Source organism: Oryzias latipes, chromosome 6 (genome assembly GCF_053564925.1).
Source record: "Oryzias latipes strain Hd-rR chromosome 6, Olatipes_Hd-rR_3.1".
Classification (NCBI taxonomy): domain Eukaryota; kingdom Metazoa; phylum Chordata; class Actinopteri; order Beloniformes; family Adrianichthyidae; genus Oryzias; species Oryzias latipes.
In genome coordinates this window covers 30,875,648-30,895,443 of record NC_136242.1, presented here as the reverse complement: position 1 = coordinate 30,895,443, position 19,796 = coordinate 30,875,648, and the positions used below count along the sequence as shown (strand labels likewise).

Genomic DNA, 19,796 nt, shown 5'->3' with positions numbered 1-19,796 from the left:
AGACCCCTCCTTTGTGGACTACCTTGCCTCTCTTTGTCACCATCCGGCTGCGTTTCTCGAGCCCGAATGACATCCCAATGTCAGTACTGTAGATCCTGGTGGTGTGGATCAGGGAGTCAATGTCACTCTCGCTCTTAGTATATAGCTTGATGTCATCCATGTAGAGGAGGTGACTGATGTTGGTGTCAGGTTGGGAGGGCTGGGGAATGTGAAGGACCCAAAAATGCAGAGACGGAAGGCACTTGGTTCCAGGGCAAGGGGTTTATTGAACTAACAAAAAGCGCTGCAGAGGAGGGAAACAAAACTAAACTTACTGTGGCCTAAACATGAAAACATGGCAGAAGACAGTCATGGAAGAAACGGTATGGACCAACACAAGAGGAAGGCAGAGACTTAAATACAAACAGGACTGACAAGACACAGGTGAATATGATCAGAAGAGATTGGGACCAGGGAAGTTAAACTCAAAAGCATGACAAAACAGGAAACCTCCCAAAATAAGACAGGAAACAGAACTCAAACATGACAGAAACAAAAGGAAGCAAAAACTAAGGTAAACACATCAAAACCAGACAGTTGGCCCCATTTCTGAGTCGGTATCCATAGCCAGTCTTGTTGATTATTTGGCTGAGGGGGTTCAGACCTATGCAAAATAGCAGTGGGGACAGAGCATCACCTTAGTATATCCCACATTTGATGGACACTTGTGCAAGTGGCTTTCCATTGGCTTCCATGGTGGTTTTCCACAGCTTCATTGAGTTTCCTTTGAAGGCTCTTAGAGTCCTGTTGATGTTGTACAGCTCCAAGCATTCAGTGATCCATGTGTGTGGCATTGAGTCATAGGCTTTCTTGTAATCAATCCAGGCTGTGCACAGGTTGGTGTGTCGTGACCTGCAGTCTTGAGCGACTGTTCTGTCAACCAGGAGTTGGTGATTGGCTCCTCTGGAGTCTCTACCAATGCCCTTCTGTGTGTTGGTCATGTATTGATCCATGTGCCTATTTATCTTGGTTGCAATGATGCCTTACATGAGCTTACATGTTTTGGAGAGACAGGTTTGTCATGGTGCCTGTCAGACTCCTCCCCCTCCAACACTGCCAGCCGTGCTCCTTCTAATAACCTCCAGCTGACACCACTCATCTCATCTACCTGCTGCTTAAAAGGAGACCCAACGCCTCAGTTCAACGCCAGTTCGTTAACCTCTATGGCAGGGGTCGGGAACCTATGGCTCGCGAGCCATATATGGCTCTTTTGATGGTCACATGTGGCTCGCAGACAAATCTTTAATTTTACTTTTTTTCATTAGACCAGTCCTTTTCGGGCGCGATGCGATGCCAGAGGCGCGCAGTAGTAGCGGTGCTTGGAGAAAAAACTATCAGTTTACTATTATCTATTTCACAGAGTTTGTACCACCCGGAAACCTGTGAATTGCCGTGCCTAAAACTGCGCGCTCTCGTCTCTGAGAAAGAGCGCGCAGTTGCGGGGACGGGATGTGTGAGGGAGAAAGCAGAGGGTGGGGCTGAGGTGTTGTGGGGACAGGCTGCAGGTGAATCGCGCAGGGATTGTAAAAACGTAAAACCCGCTGCCCGTCACTCACTGCAGTGTGTGAGTGTGTGTTTGGCTCCCCGTCTGCATGTGATCAGTCTGTCTCACATCTACAGAACAGTCAGACCTACGATCACGTTTAAAGTCTCAACGCCTGCATGAAGCAGAAACTCACCACGTATCAACCAGACTAGACCATCAGCAAAACTACCACGAGAAATACTCATCATTTATTAGCAACAGAATAACAATGTTATTAAAAAGAATTCACAAACTTATTGTACTTTAAAAATGTTGAAATTACATCAAATGCACACATTCACTTGTATATTTAGTTTTAAAAATATTGTCGCGGACTGAGTTTAACTTGGCTGTTGGGCCGCGTTAAAAGTTCTGGGGTTCATTGAAGGCATCAAGCAGAGATCTGATTGGCTCTCAGTTCTGTCGCTCAGCCTGTTGTTAGGTAATTTGGACCAATGGGGTTCAGCTATGGGCCGAATAAGGAAAATGGGAGGGGCTGGAGAGGGAGCAGGGGAATATAAAGTTGGGAGAAACGCTCTCTCTCGTCTCGGCAGGAGAGATTCAGGAGTTGATGAATTAGTTGTATGGCGTTTGTTGCGGTCTACAGTAACCAGAATAAAGAACTTTAAAAGAGGTTAAGTCTCCGTGCATCAGTGTGGGAAAGAGACACAACATTATTGTATGGCTCTTTCGAAATTACATTTAAAAATATTTGGCGTTTATGGCTCTCTCGGCCAAAAAGGTTCCCGACCCCTGCTCTATGGTGACCAGTCTGGTCTCATGCCATGTTAAGTCTCGCTACTGTCTTAACTCTCGCTTTGAAAACTAACCCTGATCTCCTGCTCCAGGAAACCCTTATCACGAGTGACGTCAGTTGGAACATGGGATCCATTCACGGCAACCCACCGGACCTCGTCATCCACGCTGACCGCGTTTGTACCTCCAGCCTCGCCACTAGCCACAGCTGCTTCTGGACCAACGTCTATATCTCAATTCTCCCAGGATTAAAATAAAACTCTTCTCACCTGTCACTACCAGTCTCGCTTTCTGGGTTCCAGCATCTGGGTCCACCCGCTCGGAAAATCATGACAAGGTTATTGGCCGGTAGTTGGATGGGATTGCAGCCTTTGAGAGATCCTTCTGGCTCAGGGTCGTTCGCCCTTCCGTTAACCATTTGGGGTGAGTTCCATCTCTTAGCAGCTGGTTCATTTGTTCTGCCAGGCGCTCGTGGAGTGCTGTAAGCTTCTTCAGCCAGTAGGTATGTATCATGTCAGGGCCCCGTGCTGTCCAGTCCTTCATACCTGAGACTCTTTCTTGGATGTCTGCCACTGTGATGGTTACTGGATTCTGTTCAGGGAGGTTGCTATGTTCTGTTCTCAGAGAGACCAGCCACTGGGCATTGCTGTTATGTGCTGTCTCTTCCTCCCAAATACTTTTCCAGTACTTGTCAGTTTCTAGCCTTTGTGGGTCTGATCATTGTTTTGACCCTGCTGAGTTGTGAGCAGCCTGTTTATCCTTCTAGCTTCATTGTTTATTGTGTACCTCTTTAGGCGGCTGCTCAAGACTAGGAGCCGTTGTTTATATATATATATGTATATATATATATGTATATATATATATATATATATATATATATATATATATATATATATATATATATATATATATATATATATATATATATATATAAACAGAACCTTGTTCTTACATGATCACAAGGTCAAAATGTGAAACAGCTCTGAAGGTGGTAGAGAATGAGAGCAAAGATCCTGTGGAACTTCCAGATCCAGACTGATAGGATGGTAATGGCGAACCAACCAGACATTGTAGTGGTGGATAAAGAACAGAGGAAAGCCATTGTGGTGGATGTGGCAGTGCCAAGCGATGGGAACTTTAGGAAGAAGGAACATGAGAAACTGGAGAAATACCAGGAACTCAGAGAAGAACTGGAGAAAGCCTGGAAAGTGAAGGTGACAGTGGTGCCTGTGGTAATTGGAGCACTCGGGGCAGTAACCCCCAAGCTGGAGGAACGGCTACAACAGATCCCTGGAAAGACCTCAGACCCCTCAGTCGAGAAGGGTGCAGTGCAAGGAACAGCTAAGATACTGCACAGGACCTTCAAGCTTCCAGGCCTCTGGTAGAGGACCAGAGCTTGAGTGAGAAACCCCCACGGCACGGAAGGGTGAAAGGGGCGTAGTGTGTGTATATCTATATCTCTATCCACACATATAGACAGACAGACAGGCAGACTTTTGTCATGTATATACTTATCTTCTTTTCTCCTTCTACTCTGTCCAGAGCAGCAGCCACTCCTGTGACAAAGAGCCACACTGCCCCCTGCCGGCATGTCTTTTTAATGCCACCTTGATTCTGATTTTTGCAGGGGGGACCTGGTCCTCTTCAATTGACGGCTTTTGCTCAGGGGAAAAAAAAAATCTAAAAATATTGTGATGGAAATAAACTAACATTAAATGTCAAATAAATGTAATACTTACTAATATTCTAGTTTTATATCTATATATAGTTTTATATCTATATATTGGGCAACAGTGGCTCAGGCTGTTGAGCGGGTCGTCCAATGATCAAAGGGTCGGCGGTTCGATCCCCGCTCCCACCAGCCAAATGTCGTTGTGTCCTTGGGCAAGACACTTACCCTCCTTGCCTCCAGTGTGGCCTCCACTGGTGTGTGAATGTGCATGAATGATCCCGGTGATGGTCAGAGGGGCCGTAGGCGCGAACTGGCAGCCACGCCTCTGTCAGTCTGCCCCAGGGCAGCTGTGGCTACAACAGTAGCTTACCATCACCAGGTATGACTGAGGAGTGAATGAATAATGGACACAATTTAAGCGCTTTGAGCGCCTGGAAAAGCGCAGAAAAATCCAATCCATTATTATTATTATTATACCCAGAATAAATATTTTTGTGTATACGCTATTTATCCATAATGATTGAATAGCTACTAATTACTTGTAATCATGCTAGTTTTTATTTTTAATTCATCTTTGGCACATGCAAAAAGGCTTGCAATGACCACAGACACAATGTAAAAGTTGAGAATGGGATAATATGGAAGTGTATAGTGTGTAAAAACATTTTTAAGGGTGTGTTTTTTCTAATTTTGTCTGTTTTCCATGCCATTTTTTTGTGTTTTATGTATTTAAATACTTTTGTGTTTTTTGTGCTTTTTCATGCTTTTCTCAGAAGATTTTTTTCATGCTAATACTTTTTCATGTTTTTTGTGGTAAAAACACTTATTTTTTTTCACTTCCATATAATAATCCACTTTGAAAAAAATGATCAATTAACAGGACTTCAGCTTTTTATATTCCAATGTCTTGCATAGGAATATGTGCATTATATGCAACAAACAACCATTTGTGCATTTTTCTGTGATAATCTTTCCATAACCTTAACCTCAATCTTTTATTTTTTACTTTGGGGTACACGGGGTTACGGTGATGATGTAGAGCGTCGACCTCCAATCTCCGCTATATGATAACACCGTTTACTATTTTGCAGATGAGACATGAGAATTGGATTTTCAAAAAAAGTCTCAAATGTGAGTAATTAAACCCAACATTCACCTATAATCAGCACTTCATTGTGCCTTAAAAAGGTAAAAAACATGAAAGAAGTACAAAACATACAAAGTATAAACCACAAATAGATGTTTACCAAAGTAAAATGCCCACTAAAAAAGCACGAAGAGTTATTCTTTACAAAAAAAGAGTTTATGTTAGAGAATAGAATATTCTGAAGCATTTTAACATCCTTCAGGGTAAAAATACTTGCAGACATCCATAGCCCAATCAAAGTTGTCCCTAAAGCAGAACTCCTCTCGACCAATAGCAAAGACTCTGCAAAGCAAAAGAAATATATAAAGTTAGGTCACTTTTAGAGACATAAACGTTATCATTCGGTTATACATGTGACTTGGGTTGAGAATTAAAAAATTACGATATAAAAAAAAAATCCTGTCAAGTTAAAATTTTGTTGTGCTGTTTCAGGATCCAATGCAGGAAATTCTTCTAGATCAAGAAAATTTAGAAGACTTATTTATTAATATTCAGGGGTAAAAAACATTGAAAACCTTGTGGATATTAAAGAAAGATATCTACATGAACCAACTATTATCCTTTCCACTAATGAACTGGGGGGAATGTTTCTTTGTCCCCTCTTTGGGATTTTAAAGAGAAATCCACAGAAACTAACCTGTTTTTTGCTGTATTTTGCTATGTAAGATAATTCTTTCACACCCAAAAAACAATTTGAAATAATCCACATTTGATTTAACATTAAAAGAATATACATTTTATTATGACTATCCATGTTTTTGTGTATCAACTACAGACTTACATAAACGCCTGATGTTGACAACGCTGGGGAGTTCTGATGATTCCAGTCACTCTCCGTAATTCCAGTGGCTCTTCGCTGAATTCAAAGCAGCATTTTTCCAAAACTGTGCTGTGATGAAATCCAACGGCTTGACGACCAAAAAAATCAAAGTTACTATTATTACAGAAAAAAAGATAACAATTAAGATAAGGAACAAACATGACAACGTACGCCCGGCATCACTGCAGCAGACAACAAACAGCAGCAGCCCCAGAGAGAAGCAGAGAGTCTTCATGGTCAGTTCTTTCTGACCAGGAGGAGATGAGGACGATGTTCTTCTCACTCGGTTCTTGGATCTTCTGGAGTCTCAGCACTTCTACTGCCCCCTGTTTTATAACAGGTCTATGGCAGAACAAACATGATCATGACATCACAATGTCCTTGTAAAATCTAACCTTCACAGAACGTTATGGCAGAAAGCCAAAATAAGCGAATGCAGTGACATTTTTCACCCTTCACCTTTTTCTCAGTGAGCCATTATTTACATAAGTCTTGATGAGAACTCTAAACATTTTTTAATTGAATAAAAGAATAAAAACATATTATACTTTTTAATGTTTGCTGCTTTCACTTTCTTTATTTTTTGTTTTATTTTAACAGCATTGCTTTCTATAAGAAAATCGGTTTGTGGTTTAATGACTAGTATTACTAAAAGTGGTCAACCAGCTAGCTCATAGAGACACACAACCCCCTGATTCATACTAAAATGAAAGAACAATAAAATGTGCAAAAAACAAAACAACATCCATAAGAAGTATTTTGAAGTGTGTTGTCACATACCTGCTACTTAAATCATCTTTGATTCATTTCTTTCAGGAAAAAAAGGAACCAAATGCAGCAGGTTTATTAGCTCAGCTAAAAGTCCACAAAGCTAAATCGGGGTCTAGCGGGCAGGATAATGAGCATGAGAGCATCAGAGAAGATACAGGGGTAGTCAGCATCCAATCGAGAGTCGGGGCAGGCAAGCAGGCAAACGTAGTCAGGAAACAGAAGATCGGGTCTGGATATAACGCTTGGTAATGCAGGCACAGTGACACAAACAATACTTCGCACTGAGTGAGACTCAGTTCAGTGCTTAAGTAGACAGTGAGTGATTGTGTATGAGAGCCAGATGTGCTGGGGTTGCTATTTATCAAACTATTTTTTGAATCCCAATAAATAATGTAAACATTGCATTTAAATTCAAACAATGTAAGGGTGGGGTCATAGGATAGGGTTACAACCATCAAACATGTCGGTGGCTTCAAAGTGGGTCACATTGACACAGAAAAATGCAGAAGGAAGCGCCTGACACACAGTCTGCTCTCAGACAGAGCAGGAGAGAATCTTTGAACGAATCGTATGAACCCTAAATGGAGACGTGATTACTGATGTTTTAGCCCAGTGGACAGTTCAGAATAAAAGCACTTCCATTGCAGATATACTTCCGTTTTGAGTTGAAGTGTTGTGAATTATTAGGTTGTGTTGTGAGTTGTTGTGAGTTAAATTGTTGTGTTGTGATTTATTCTGATGTGTGTTAAACTGTTGTGTTGTGAGTTATTGTTTCATGTTGAGTTTAAATTGTTGTATTGCGACCCTTCTGGACCACCATAAGGAAGCCAATTAATGGCAGAATTGCAACCAATGCATTGCAAATCAATGCATGAGCAACACAGATGAGAATTGGTAAAGATACCAGAGGAGTCAAACAACTGCTTGACAGAACAGTCGCTCAAGACTTTTCTACCTTCCTCAAAGGCCCATAGCGCTTCACAGTCACAGTCACATTCAGCCATTCACACACACATTCAGTCAGTCAATCAAGGATTGCACCGAATCAAAGGATTTTGTCTTTGTGTGGTTTTTGCTATAAGTTGTAACATGGAGAAAGATCAGAGATGTTTCCGCAGTAGCGTTTTAGCTTCTCAGATCTTATCAGCAGAATCCGGTATTCACACTGAGCTGGTGGTAAGAAAAAGAAAAAGGGAGGCAGAGGAGGTTGACATGTTCTTCCTCTCACAGCTGCATGAAAAACCTCAAGATTATTTGAAAAGGAATAAACAATATCTTTTATTGTTGGTAGATAAATTAAAATAAAATTACAAGTGTTTTTTTCTCCTTCATTCATGGAGTTTATCTCAACCATCATGAGATGATGTTTATTCCTTATGGGGTCCCAGTTCATTACAAGGCCTCAGACATTAGATAATATAACTCTTATGTGTTAAGGCAGTTTATGCATGTTGCTGCAACAAACAGGAGGATGGAGGAGAACCGGCAAATAAATGATGCAGGCGCAAAGTTGAAGCGCAAACACAGAGAAATACAATTTAATGACTGGAATCTCTGTGTAGAGATGGTGTCAAACCTCAAGCCTCCACACAGTCCCGTTTTGCTGATACTACAAGATTTGTGCGCAACAAGCAAACAGAAACAGTCTATTACTTCTTGGAGTTAACCCCTTCAAAATGTGCCAATCTTTGTTGTTTTTACATTAAAATGTTTGTTCCAACAGATAAGCACAAATAAATTCTTTAACATGTTGTTCATTTTGTTATGTAAATGACATGAAGTGACTAAAGAAAATAACTGTAAACTCCTGAAGAGACAGTCTTCTTGTAGATCTTCAGTGCTGCAAATCTTCATCCCCAATATTTTCCAAGTTATAGACGCGATTGAAGAAATTATGACCCCAAATGGAAGTCTTGCTGACACAGATTTTCCTTTTTCTAGTCTCAACTCTGAAAAAAAGCCACAAAGAGTTGGTTTATCTCATATTAACACATGAATTAATGACCTGCAGTTTCTAAAACAATTCATCAGAAGTACCATTGGATTGAATCAGAAAACGAAGCACAGACTTACATAAACCCTTGAATGGGACAGGATGCACTAGTCTTCTTGACGTTGACCACTAGTACAAACGGAATGGGGATCTTGCTGAATTTGAAACAGCAGAGCGTAGATTCCTCAAAGTCATGCTGCATTGCTTGTGAGAATGACCGGGTGAATTTCAAACTCTTAAGATGCTTCAAAAATACAAGAAATGTACCACGTTGGCTAAATTCCAGGTACCCAAACTTAAAAGTGAGACTCAAACTTGCCAGTGGCTGGGTTATTCTAAACAGAATGCTTTAATGTACATAATGGTTTTGGATCTTATCTTGTGTTTTATGGAAATGAAAAGAAATTGAGATGAACGTGCAGGTAAACTAATGAAAAGGCGGCTTACGCCATGCATCAAAGCAACAGGCGGTGAGCAGCAGCAGGCAGAGAGGGAAGCAGATCATCTTCATCTTGGTCTTCATGGCAGTCGAGGAAGATGTTCTGTTGCAGTCCTGTGTCCCGTTCATATGCGTCCTGTGTCCCAGCATATGCTGGGATTTAAAGGGGACGTTTTTGATCCTCGTCTTTCCACCAAGAATAAATGCAGCTCTAAATGTTTTCAGTGAGTCTTTAAACTAACAAATACCCATCTGTTTGTGATTTAGTTATTGATCAAAAGAGGATAAACACTCCTTTCCTGGAATCATATTGGGGTAAAAGGTTTTTGAGAGAAAAGTCTAAAAACAGCAAAATGTTGTTTTTGTAGTTTTTCTATTATCCCTAAGTCAAACATTTTATTTTCTTCTTATTTGGAAGTAGGTTACAGAATTCTTTTAACTCTGAATATAAGTTAGACAAATAAAATAATAAAACTTTCAGGACAGTTTATGAGAAAATTCACACACACACACACACACATTAAAAAACGCCCCTCTCACCCTTCCGCGGGTGGTTTCTCACCCAAGCTCGGGTCCTCTACCAAAGGCCTGGGAGTTTGAGGGTCCTGCGCAGTATCTTAGCTGTTCCTAGCACTGTGCTTTTCTGGACTGAGATGTCTGAGGTCTGTTCCCATCGCTTGGCACTGCCACATCCACCACAATATTGGATTAGATTTATCTGTGCTTTTCCAGACGCTCAAAGCGCTTACATTGTGTCCATTATTCATTCACTTCTCATGATGTAGCCACAGCTGCCCTGGGGCAGACTGACAGAGGCGTGGCTGCCAGCTCGCGCCTACGGCCCCTCTGACCACCACCGGGGCATTCATGCACATTCACACACCAGTGGAACCACACTGGAGGCAAGGAGGGTGAAGTGTCTTGCCCAAGGACACAACGACATTTGGCTGGTGGAAGCAGGGATCAAACCGCCGACCCTTCGATCATTGGACGATCCGCTCAGCCGCCTGAGCCACTGTCGCCCTCAAGGAGAGTTTGAGGTGTCTGGCTGCAACCAGTCTCCACTACAGCTTGGCCCTCTTCTCCATTTTGTTTTGTATTTCACCACCTGTTTAGTTGTGTGTTGCACTTTAGTATTTTGTATTAGTTTTTGTAGTTTTATCTGTGCCCACTCTGTTTAGTCCTTTGGTTTATAATTTTGTTTAAGTGAAGCTGAACCGCCATTTTGTTTAGTACATGTTTTCTCCTGTTTTTGTTAGGTTAGGGAGGTTAGTATTTTGTCTTCGATTTCCCTTTTCTTTCATTTGCAGGTAAGATTACATGTTTCAGTTAGGGGGGTTTTGTTTGTTATTTTGGGCTGGGTTCACCCTGAAGCCTTTTTGCTTCACTTTTAGTTATTATTGGTGGTTGTTTATTTATTTGTAAATTAACATAATTTGCTTTCCTCTGTTCTTTATCCACCACTACAATGTCTGGTTGGTTCCCCATTACCATTCGATCAGTCTGGATCTGGAAGTCCCACAGGATTTTTACCCTCTCATTCTCTACCACCTTCGGAGGTGTTTCCCATTTTGACCTTGGGGTTTCCAGTCCATATTCTGCCCACATGTTCCTGTATATTATTCCAGGCAATTGATTGTGGCGCTCCATGTATGCTTTCCCTGCCAGCATCTTACAACCTGCAGTTATGTGCTGGATTGTTTCATGCGCCTCTTTGCACAGCCTACACTTTGGGTCTTGTCTGGTGTGGTAGATCTAAACCTCTATTGCTCTGGTGCTCAGGGCTTGTTCCTGAGCAGCCAGGATGAGCGCTTCAGTACTGTCCTGTAGGCCAGCCCTTTCTAGCCATTGGTAGGACTTCTTGATATCAGCCACTTCAGTTATGGTCCGGTGGTACATCCCATGCAGGGGTTTGTCCTCCCATGAGGATCTGTCCTCCAGCACTGTATCCTTTGCTCTCCATTGCCTGAGACATTCACCGAGCACACTGTCAGTTGGGGCCTTGAGCTTGATGTATTCGTGGATCTTGGATGTTTCATCCTGGTTAGTTGCTTCTATACGCTCACTGGTCCTCTGCCTCTCTCCTTGCGGCTAACATACAGTCTCAGGGTGCTGGATTTGGGGTGGAACCCTCCATGCATGGTGAGGAGTTTTTGTGTCTTAACATCCGTGGTCTGTAACTCTTCCTTTGGCCCTCTCATTATTCCTGCAGGGTATCTGATAACTGGCAGTGCGTAGCTGTTTATTGCCCGGTTCTTGTTCTTGCCATTGAGCTGGCTTCTCAGGACTTGCCTTGCTCGTTGGAGGTATTTAGCTGTTGCAACTTTCCTTGTTGCCCGCTCCAGGTTGCCATTTGCCTGCGGAATTACAAGGTACCTGTAACTGTCCTCGATGTCTGCTATTGTTCCTTCTCGGAGTGAGACCCCTCCTGTGTGGACTACCTTGCCTCTCTTTGTCACCATCCGGCTGCATTTCTCGAGCCCGAATGACATCCCAATGTCAGTACTGTAGATCCTGGTGGTGTGGATCAGGGAGTCAATGTCACGCTCGCTCTTAGCATATAGCTTGATGTCATCCATGTAGAGGAGGTGACTGATGTTGGTGTAAGGTTGTAAGGGCTGGGGAACGTGAAAGACCCAAAAAATGCAGAGACGGGAGGCATATGGTTCCAGGGCAAGGCGTTTATTTAACTAAAAAAGCGCTGCAGAGTAGGGAAACAACACTAAACTTACTGAGGCCTAAACATGAAAACATGGCAGAAGACAGTCAGGGAAGAAACGGTATGGACCAGCATATATATGGTCCAAGATATATATATATATATATATATATATATATATATATATATATATATATATATATATATATATATATATATATATATATATATATATATATATATATATATATATATATATATATATATATATATATTTTCAATTCATTTCATTGTGCCTTAAAAAAATAAATATATATATATATATATATATATATATATATATATATATATATATATATATATATATATATATATATATATATATATATATATATATGTATAAACAATTTAAAATAATCCACATTTAAATTTAAATCTTTAAATATAATTTGAGACAGGAAGTAAATAAGGAGCTTTTCTTCCTGAACACTAATGTCAATATTTTTGCATCTTAAACGAACACCGTTGTGAGCAAAAATTAACCAAATCACACTGTAATATATTAGATACCATCTAGACAAGTAAAATGAAGGTATTGCTAATTGCTTTGAGGATGTTCCACAAAAAATAAATTCTGTCAATTCTTGGATGTGGTGGTGGGCTTTCCAGGGTTAAATAAATGTAACTATAATTATTTAGGGCACCTCGCTTGATTGTGAATCGATGCGTTACAAATAAATTTAATTATTGTCTTGGACTTTTTCTAAGTTATATACAAAGGATTTTGTCTTTGTGTGGTTTTTGCTACAACTTGTAACATGGAGAAAGATCAGAGATGTTTCCGCAGCAGCGTTTCAGCTTCTCTGATCTTATCAGCAGAATCCGATATTCACGCTGAGCTGGTGGTAAGAAAAAGAAACAGGGAGGTAGAGGAGGTAGACATGTTCTTCCTCTCACAGCTGCATGAAAAACCTCAAGATTATTTGAAAAAGAGTAAACAATATCTGCTATTGTTGGAAAATAAAATACAAAAAATGATGAAAATTATATCTTCTTCATTCATGGAGTCTGTCTCAATCATCATAAGATGAATTTTATTCTTGACGAGGTTCCAGTTCATTACAAGGCCACATACTGCGGAGGATTCAACTCTAATGTGTTTTAAGGCAATTTATGCATGTTGCTGCAACAAACAGGAGGCTGGAGAACTGGCAGATAAATGATGCAGGCACAAAGTTCAAGTGCGTTCACAGAGAAATATAATTTAATTACTGGAATCTTCATGAAGTGATGGTGTCAAACCACAAACCTCCACACAGTCCCGTTAAGCTGATACTGCAAGATTTGTGCACGGAAAAGACCAACTGTACTTTTAGAATTTCTAGGAACCGCAAACAGGCCTGCATTTTGTGACGAAGCGTTCACTTTGCGTGGTAAGGCATGATGAGATCATTCTGGGTTATACCGTGTGTAGGCCTTTTAGGTTAGCAGGAGGATTTCGAACTTAATTTTAGATTCATCTGGGAGCCAGTGAAGTGAAGCTAACACAGGACGTTTGTGTTCTCATCTGATAGTTCCTGCTAACGATCTAGCTGCTGCACAAGCTTCTGAACAAGCTGGAGACTTCTTAAGGAACTTTTGGGACACGCAGCTAACAAAGAGTTACAGTAATCCAGCCTAGACGTAACAAAATGCATGGATTCGTTTTTCAGCATTCTAGATAGTACATTTCTGATCTTAGCTATATCGTGCAGGCGAAAAAATGCATTTTGACACGCCTGTGATATGTGAGGCTTAAATTATAAGGCTTTTTCCATTCAAATGTTTATTCCAACAGATAAGCACAAAGAAATTCTTAAAGATGTTGTTCATTTTATGTAAATTGCATGAAGTGACTGAAGAAAATCACTGTACCGGTAATCTCCTGAAGAGACTGCCTTGTTGTAGATCTTCAGTGATCCTCATCACCACTATTGTCCAAGTTTTGATAGCGATTGAAGAGATTCTGACCCCAAATGGAACTCTTGCTGTCACAGATCTTGTGATTTCTAGTTTCAACTCTAAAAAAAAGGCACAAAGAGTTGCTTATCTCATATTAACACATGAATTAGTGGCTTGCAGTTTCTAAAAAGAAAGAATTTGAGATAAACATGCAGGTAAGCAAATGTAAAGGCGTCTTATGTGATGCATCAAAGCAGCAGCAGGCAGAGAGGGAAGCCAATCATCTTCATCTTGGTCTCCATGGCAATCGAGGAAGATGTTCTGTGGCAATCCTGTCACATTCATGTGCTGGGATTTAAAAGGGACATTTTTGATCCTCGTCTTTCCACTAAACATTAATGCAGCTCTAAATGCTTTCAGTGACTCTTTAAACTAACAAATACCTATCTGTTTGTGATGTAGTTAATGATAAAAAGAGGATAAACACTCCTTTCCTGGAATCATCTTTATTGGGGTAAAAGGTTTTTGAGAGAAAAGTCTTTAAAAAAGCAAAATGTTGTTTTTGCAGGTTTTATTTTTTTCTAAGTCAAACATTTTATTTTTTCTTCTTTTTGGAGGCAGGTTACACAATTCTTTCAACTATATATACAAGTTTGACAAATAAAAGAGTAAAACTGTCAGAACTGTTTATGAGAAAAGAAGCTAACTTATTAAAGTTTAGTAAAAATGTCCAAAAGGACAATTTTAAGCCCTGAATCCTTACAGGATGTAACTAATTTAAATATTTTACTGCTTTTTGTGGTTTTTTTTTAAAGACTAACAAAACAAAAGCAACACAACTCATTGTTTTAAAATGATTAATGCGCACGCTCCAGCAACTGTCATTAATGCAGGTTACACCGAAGTTTTTTTTTTTTTTTTTTTTTTTTAACTTGTCCTGTCCAACAGCTGGGCAAACAGATGAGAGCTGAAGGCCTCTTGTGTTGGACATATTTTACTTTAACAACAGGGGTTATTAATCTTCTGACAAACCAGAAATATGTCTGAATAAACCCTTTTGTAATCGAGGACAAACTTTATTCATTTTAATCGTTTTTGAAAATCTTTTGTGTTGGACTGGACGGAAAAGAAAAGGAGGGAGGAAGAAAGAGGGATATTAGAGAGTGGGGTAGGAAGGTGATTATAGGGGGGAAGGGGTAAACCATGAAGCAGCATACAACAAGTTTCTGGATGTTTATCAATACAGTGAGGTTCAGAAGTAATACAAATCTAGAAGGGGCGGGGCCTGTCCACACACACACTCAAATGAATGTTATAAACATGCCTGTTGGCTGCAAAAATGTCCACATGTACACCATACAGATAGTGTTCACACACGCACACTTATGCCTTCAAACCAACTAGTGCTAGATATTTCATTCAATCACAAAAACTATTTGTCCAAAGGTGAGCTAACACCTGTGCTCAAGTGAGTGTTTATGTTCTTCCAAAATGGATGGTGGAATGTGAAAAGAACGAGGAAGAGTTCCCAGCCACCCCCACACCAAGACCCCCCCCCCCCCCCCCCCCCCTGCAGTAGACGCGGCAGCCAAAACCCCCCAACGCCACACGGCAGCAGGCAGAGAACAACCGCCCATCGGGCGATCACATCCGCCACCCAGGCCAGGGCCAGCAGGGCCGCCACGGGGGCTCCCAGAGCCAGAGAGCAGGGAGGCATGGGGGGAAAGAGAGTGCAGCCCCGGCCCTGCCGCACCTCCGTCTGCACCTCCTCCTTGGGGAGCTTCAGGTGGGCCTCCTTGAAGGTCTTCACTTGGGTCTCCGGGTCTTCTCCCTTCTCCTCCGGAATCCCAGAGATCACCAGATTCTCCCTCATGCTCCTCGACTGAAGATCCAGGAGGGTTTCCTTGATGGATCGGTTCTCCTCAGAGATGTGTCGCTGCTCAGGGTCTTGACGTTCTCTCTGAGGGCCTGGTTCTCCGCTGCCAGCTCCCGCACTTGCTGCTGGCTGAACTCGACTTCCGCAGGCCTTGAAACTCTCTATGGAGGATCTCCAGCAGATTAAGGTGGCAATCAAGGCTGGAGAGCTTTTTCCAGAATATCGCTCACGCTGCTGCCTGGAGAGGAGGCAGCCCCAGGAGAATTTTCAGGCCGTCCATGCTTGGAGGAGGGGGTGGTGGTGTTGGTTTTCCCCATGACGCAGGTATTGTAACACTCGTCAATTAATTTCTCCAGGTCCTCCAGACTGACAAAAGCTTAATAATCTTATCAGGTTATGTTAGTTTACTGGAATTATGTTAATATGGCAGAATAATGAAACAAGGTTTAAAATGTTTGTTCAACGCGCCACCAAGTTGACTCACCACATTCGTCTTGGTGGGTCTTGCGATACTACAGCATCAGCAACTCAGAGAAGTTTGTTCAGCGCATGCACCAGGCATAAGCAGAAGTCACACACACACACACATATAGAAATCTTTCCACCTTTATCCACCTTTGTCATGGTAGGGAGAACACGTCACTGTAAGGGTGGGGTCATCTAAGATAGCACAAGGGTTAAAATCGCACTGCTCCGCAAACTTCTGCCATTCTTTGCCGTTGAAGCATGGGCCATTGTCGCTTATCACAATTTGTGGAATCCCATGCCTGGCAAAGATTGATTTTGTGTGTGTTATGACGCAGGTTTAAGATGAGTTTGTTAATAGCGCCATTTCAGGGAAGTTTGAGTAGTAATCAATTACCACTAGATAGTCTTTGCCTCTAAGATGAAACAAGTCCATTCCAACTTTATGCCATGGGGCTATTGGTTACTCCGCTACCACCATAGGCTCTTTGCTCTGCTTGCTTCTGTGTTTCAGGCATGTTTCACATTTGCTGATGAACGTTTCAATGTCTTTGTTAATTCCAGGCCAGAAAACTGACTTTCTCGCCCTTATGAAAACGCTCCAGACCATATGCTAGTCCCAAGCATTCCTTGTCGATCTGTCCGTATCGGCATTCAGATTTGGTCATAGCCCTTGAAGCATAGGCAGCTGATTTCCAGTGCTCACCCTCAACCTTGAGTAGAACAGCCCCAATGCCATCTTTGGAAACATCTGTTGACAGCTTTGTCTTCTTGGTGTGATCATAAAAAGACAACACTGGTGCAGTGGTCGTGTTTTAAGTTGGGCATCCCCCCGCCCCAACCCCAGGTACGAGCCAGGCCCCCCAAGGGAGACCCACCCCACGCTCCCGGCAGCCACCCACCTGGCCCACGGTTGGTCCAGGAAGGAGCAAGGCAGGGGCCAACCGCCCCCGCTCAGGAGGAAGACATCCAGGAGAAGAGGGGGTCCACAAGAGGTGTTGTAAACATGGCCCGACCAGGCTCGTCCACAGTTGAAAATTTGGCGAGGCCCAACGCTCTGGGGTAAGGATCAGAACCCACACCACAGGGACACGGACACCCCCCGGTTCAGGTGCGATGTGATCCCCGGCTCTTGGCCTTGCCAGAAAGCTCAGGGATCCCTCTTCCTGCGTGGAAAGAGGGCCGCCGGGCCCAGGAAGCCAGCACCCAGGGAACACGGCTGCCGTTGCCAAGGGCCCAGTACCCCCTACCAGGGATGGGGTATGGGACAGATGGTCCGAGGTCCCACCTTCCTTGTGAAATGCATGTGTGTGTATATGTGAGGGCATATGTGTGTGTTTATCTTGGAATGTATATTTTGAGGAGTGAAGGGTGTGTGTACTAAGGGGGTGCAGTTAAAATTGGCGGGTAGGGCACTGAGGGGACATCTCCTGATTACTCACAGTGACGTCCCATCACCCTCCCCACCAAGGGGCCCTAAATGTCTACGGTGCAGTTAAAATTGGCAGGTAGGGCGCTAAAGGACAACTGCTGCTTGTTGGCAGTGATGTCCAAGCACCCCCCCTAACAAGGGCCCTAAATGTCAATGGTGCAAATAAAACCGAGGGGGGGGGGGGGGGGGTGCTACTCCATACGGCAACCACGGGAGGGGAACTACTGCCCAGTAGCTCCTCCCCCCAAGGTGCTGAACGCCCCCCCATCGTCCTAATAGGAGATTATATGAGGAAGGGGGTAAATTGGGGACAGCTGGTAGACTGTCCCCCGGTGGTCAAACAGCCGTCCCCAGGCTCCCCCCCGGCATAGGGCCCAGGGCCCCTCAGCCCAGAGGCCCCATTCCCCGGGCGCCAACCCCCCAGGCCCTGCCACCACCCACCCCACACAGAGAAAGAGGAGCCAGAGAGCGCAGCCCCCCTGGAGCACGTCCAGACCCCCGCCCCCGGGCGCCGCCCCTGGAAGAACTCTGGTCAGGCCTTGACGGGACCGAGACAGCCAACCAGCCAGGGCGACCGCTGATTGCCTCAACGGAGACCCCGACACGTCAAACCTCCAAAGTCCCGTACCGATAGTGGGCCCTCCCCCTCCCCTAGACAGCCCCCCCACAGGACAGGGCCAACAACTCCCCCCCCCCCCCCCCCCCGCACACACACACACACCCCTAGACCCTGCAACCCTGGTGGATGTCACCCAGACTGACCACAGGCCTCAAGATGGTTGCCCCACCCAGTCCCAGCGCCAGGGAAGGAGTGATCCCAGCCGCAGGTGCAGATGGGCAGCCCATCCAGCGCCGCTGGAACCGCCCCCTCCAGCAGGGCCCACTGCCAAACCCCCCCCCACCACCACCACCCAGCACAGGCAAAAGGACCACCCCCCCAAGCCAAGCCAGACCACCACTCCCCCCCCCCCCCACACACACACCCAAGCCCGGGAGACCGCACAGCAGGTGTCCCGGACCAGCAGCACCCCAGCCTTTGAATTCTTTCAAAGTTACTTGAACCTTGTGCTGACATTTTTTCCAAGCTGATATGATCAAACAGCAGATTTCTGTATTGACTTACATCAATATTTTTCTTGTTTTTCCAATTTATTAAAATTATTTTTGCAATACAAAGAGTTCTGAAAATGATAGATAATAATCCTCCTTCTATATCGACTAACTTATCTAACTCTTCAACTACATATTTAAAGTCCAGCAGATGAGCTTCATCCAGCCGGAATTGGGGGTCAGTCGGGGGCGCGAGTCGAGCCGGAGACAGGATCCACAGCCAAGTGTAGGAGCAGTAGTAGAATAGTATGGTACTTCCATACAATTATCAGCTTTGAAAAAATTATCAATATACAGGACTTCAGTTGTTTATATTCCAATATCTTGCATAAGAATATGTGCATTATATGCAACAAATAAGAATAATTGGATTTTCAAAAGAAATTCAAATGTGATTTAAGCCAACATTCACCTATAATCAGAACTTCATTGTAAAGTTGGCATGTAGAAAGAAACTCCTTTTAACATAGAGCTCTAAGGACAGCATCAAAGTCTTTGAAATTCATTGCAATAAAAACCTTTTTAAGTCTCTGTGCCTTAACAAAGCAGAAGACATGAAAGAAGCACAAAACATACAAAGTATGAACCACAAAGTGAAATGCCCACTTAAAATAAAAAGCAAGAAAAGAGTTGTTTTTTACAAAAAAGAGGGTAATTTTATGTTTATGTTATAGAGAATAGAATATTCTGAAGCATTTTAACCGCTTCCTTCAGGTCTGATCCCGTTGAAGGTATCCACAGCCCACTTGAAGTTGTCCCTAAAGCAGAACTCCCTTCCAGTAACAGTAGAGACTCTGCAAAGCAAAACAAAAGTGTTTGGTCTCTTTTAGAGACATAAACATGGTCATTCTGTTACAAATGTGGCTTGGTTGAGAATTTTAAATTACAATATAAAACAAAACTGCTCTCAAGTTAAAATTTTGTTAAAACCTTGTAAATACTAAAAAAAGATACTTATTACACATGAACCAATGATTATGCTTTCCAGTAATACACCGGGGTTCCTGTTTTTTCCTCCCCTCTTTAAGATTTTAAAAAGAAATCCAATGAAACTCTAACTTTTTTATGCTGTATTTTGCTATATAAGATAATTCTTTCAAACAAAAAAAACGTTTTTAAACAATCCATATTTGATTTCATATTAAAAGAAT

The 19,796-nt window shown here is 42.7% G+C and overlaps 1 long non-coding RNA gene across 1 annotated transcript; it reads right to left on the bottom strand.

Annotated features, from left to right (window-relative positions):
* Positions 1-5,217: 5,217 nt before the first annotated feature.
* LOC101171077 (uncharacterized) lies at positions 5,218-6,266 on the bottom strand. The gene is made up of 3 exons (XR_177398.5): positions 6,131-6,266; positions 5,921-6,047; positions 5,218-5,421 (listed from the first exon to the last, which is right to left on the bottom strand). It is a non-coding gene; the product is annotated as an uncharacterized LOC101171077 (long non-coding RNA).
* Positions 6,267-19,796: the final 13,530 nt, after the last annotated feature.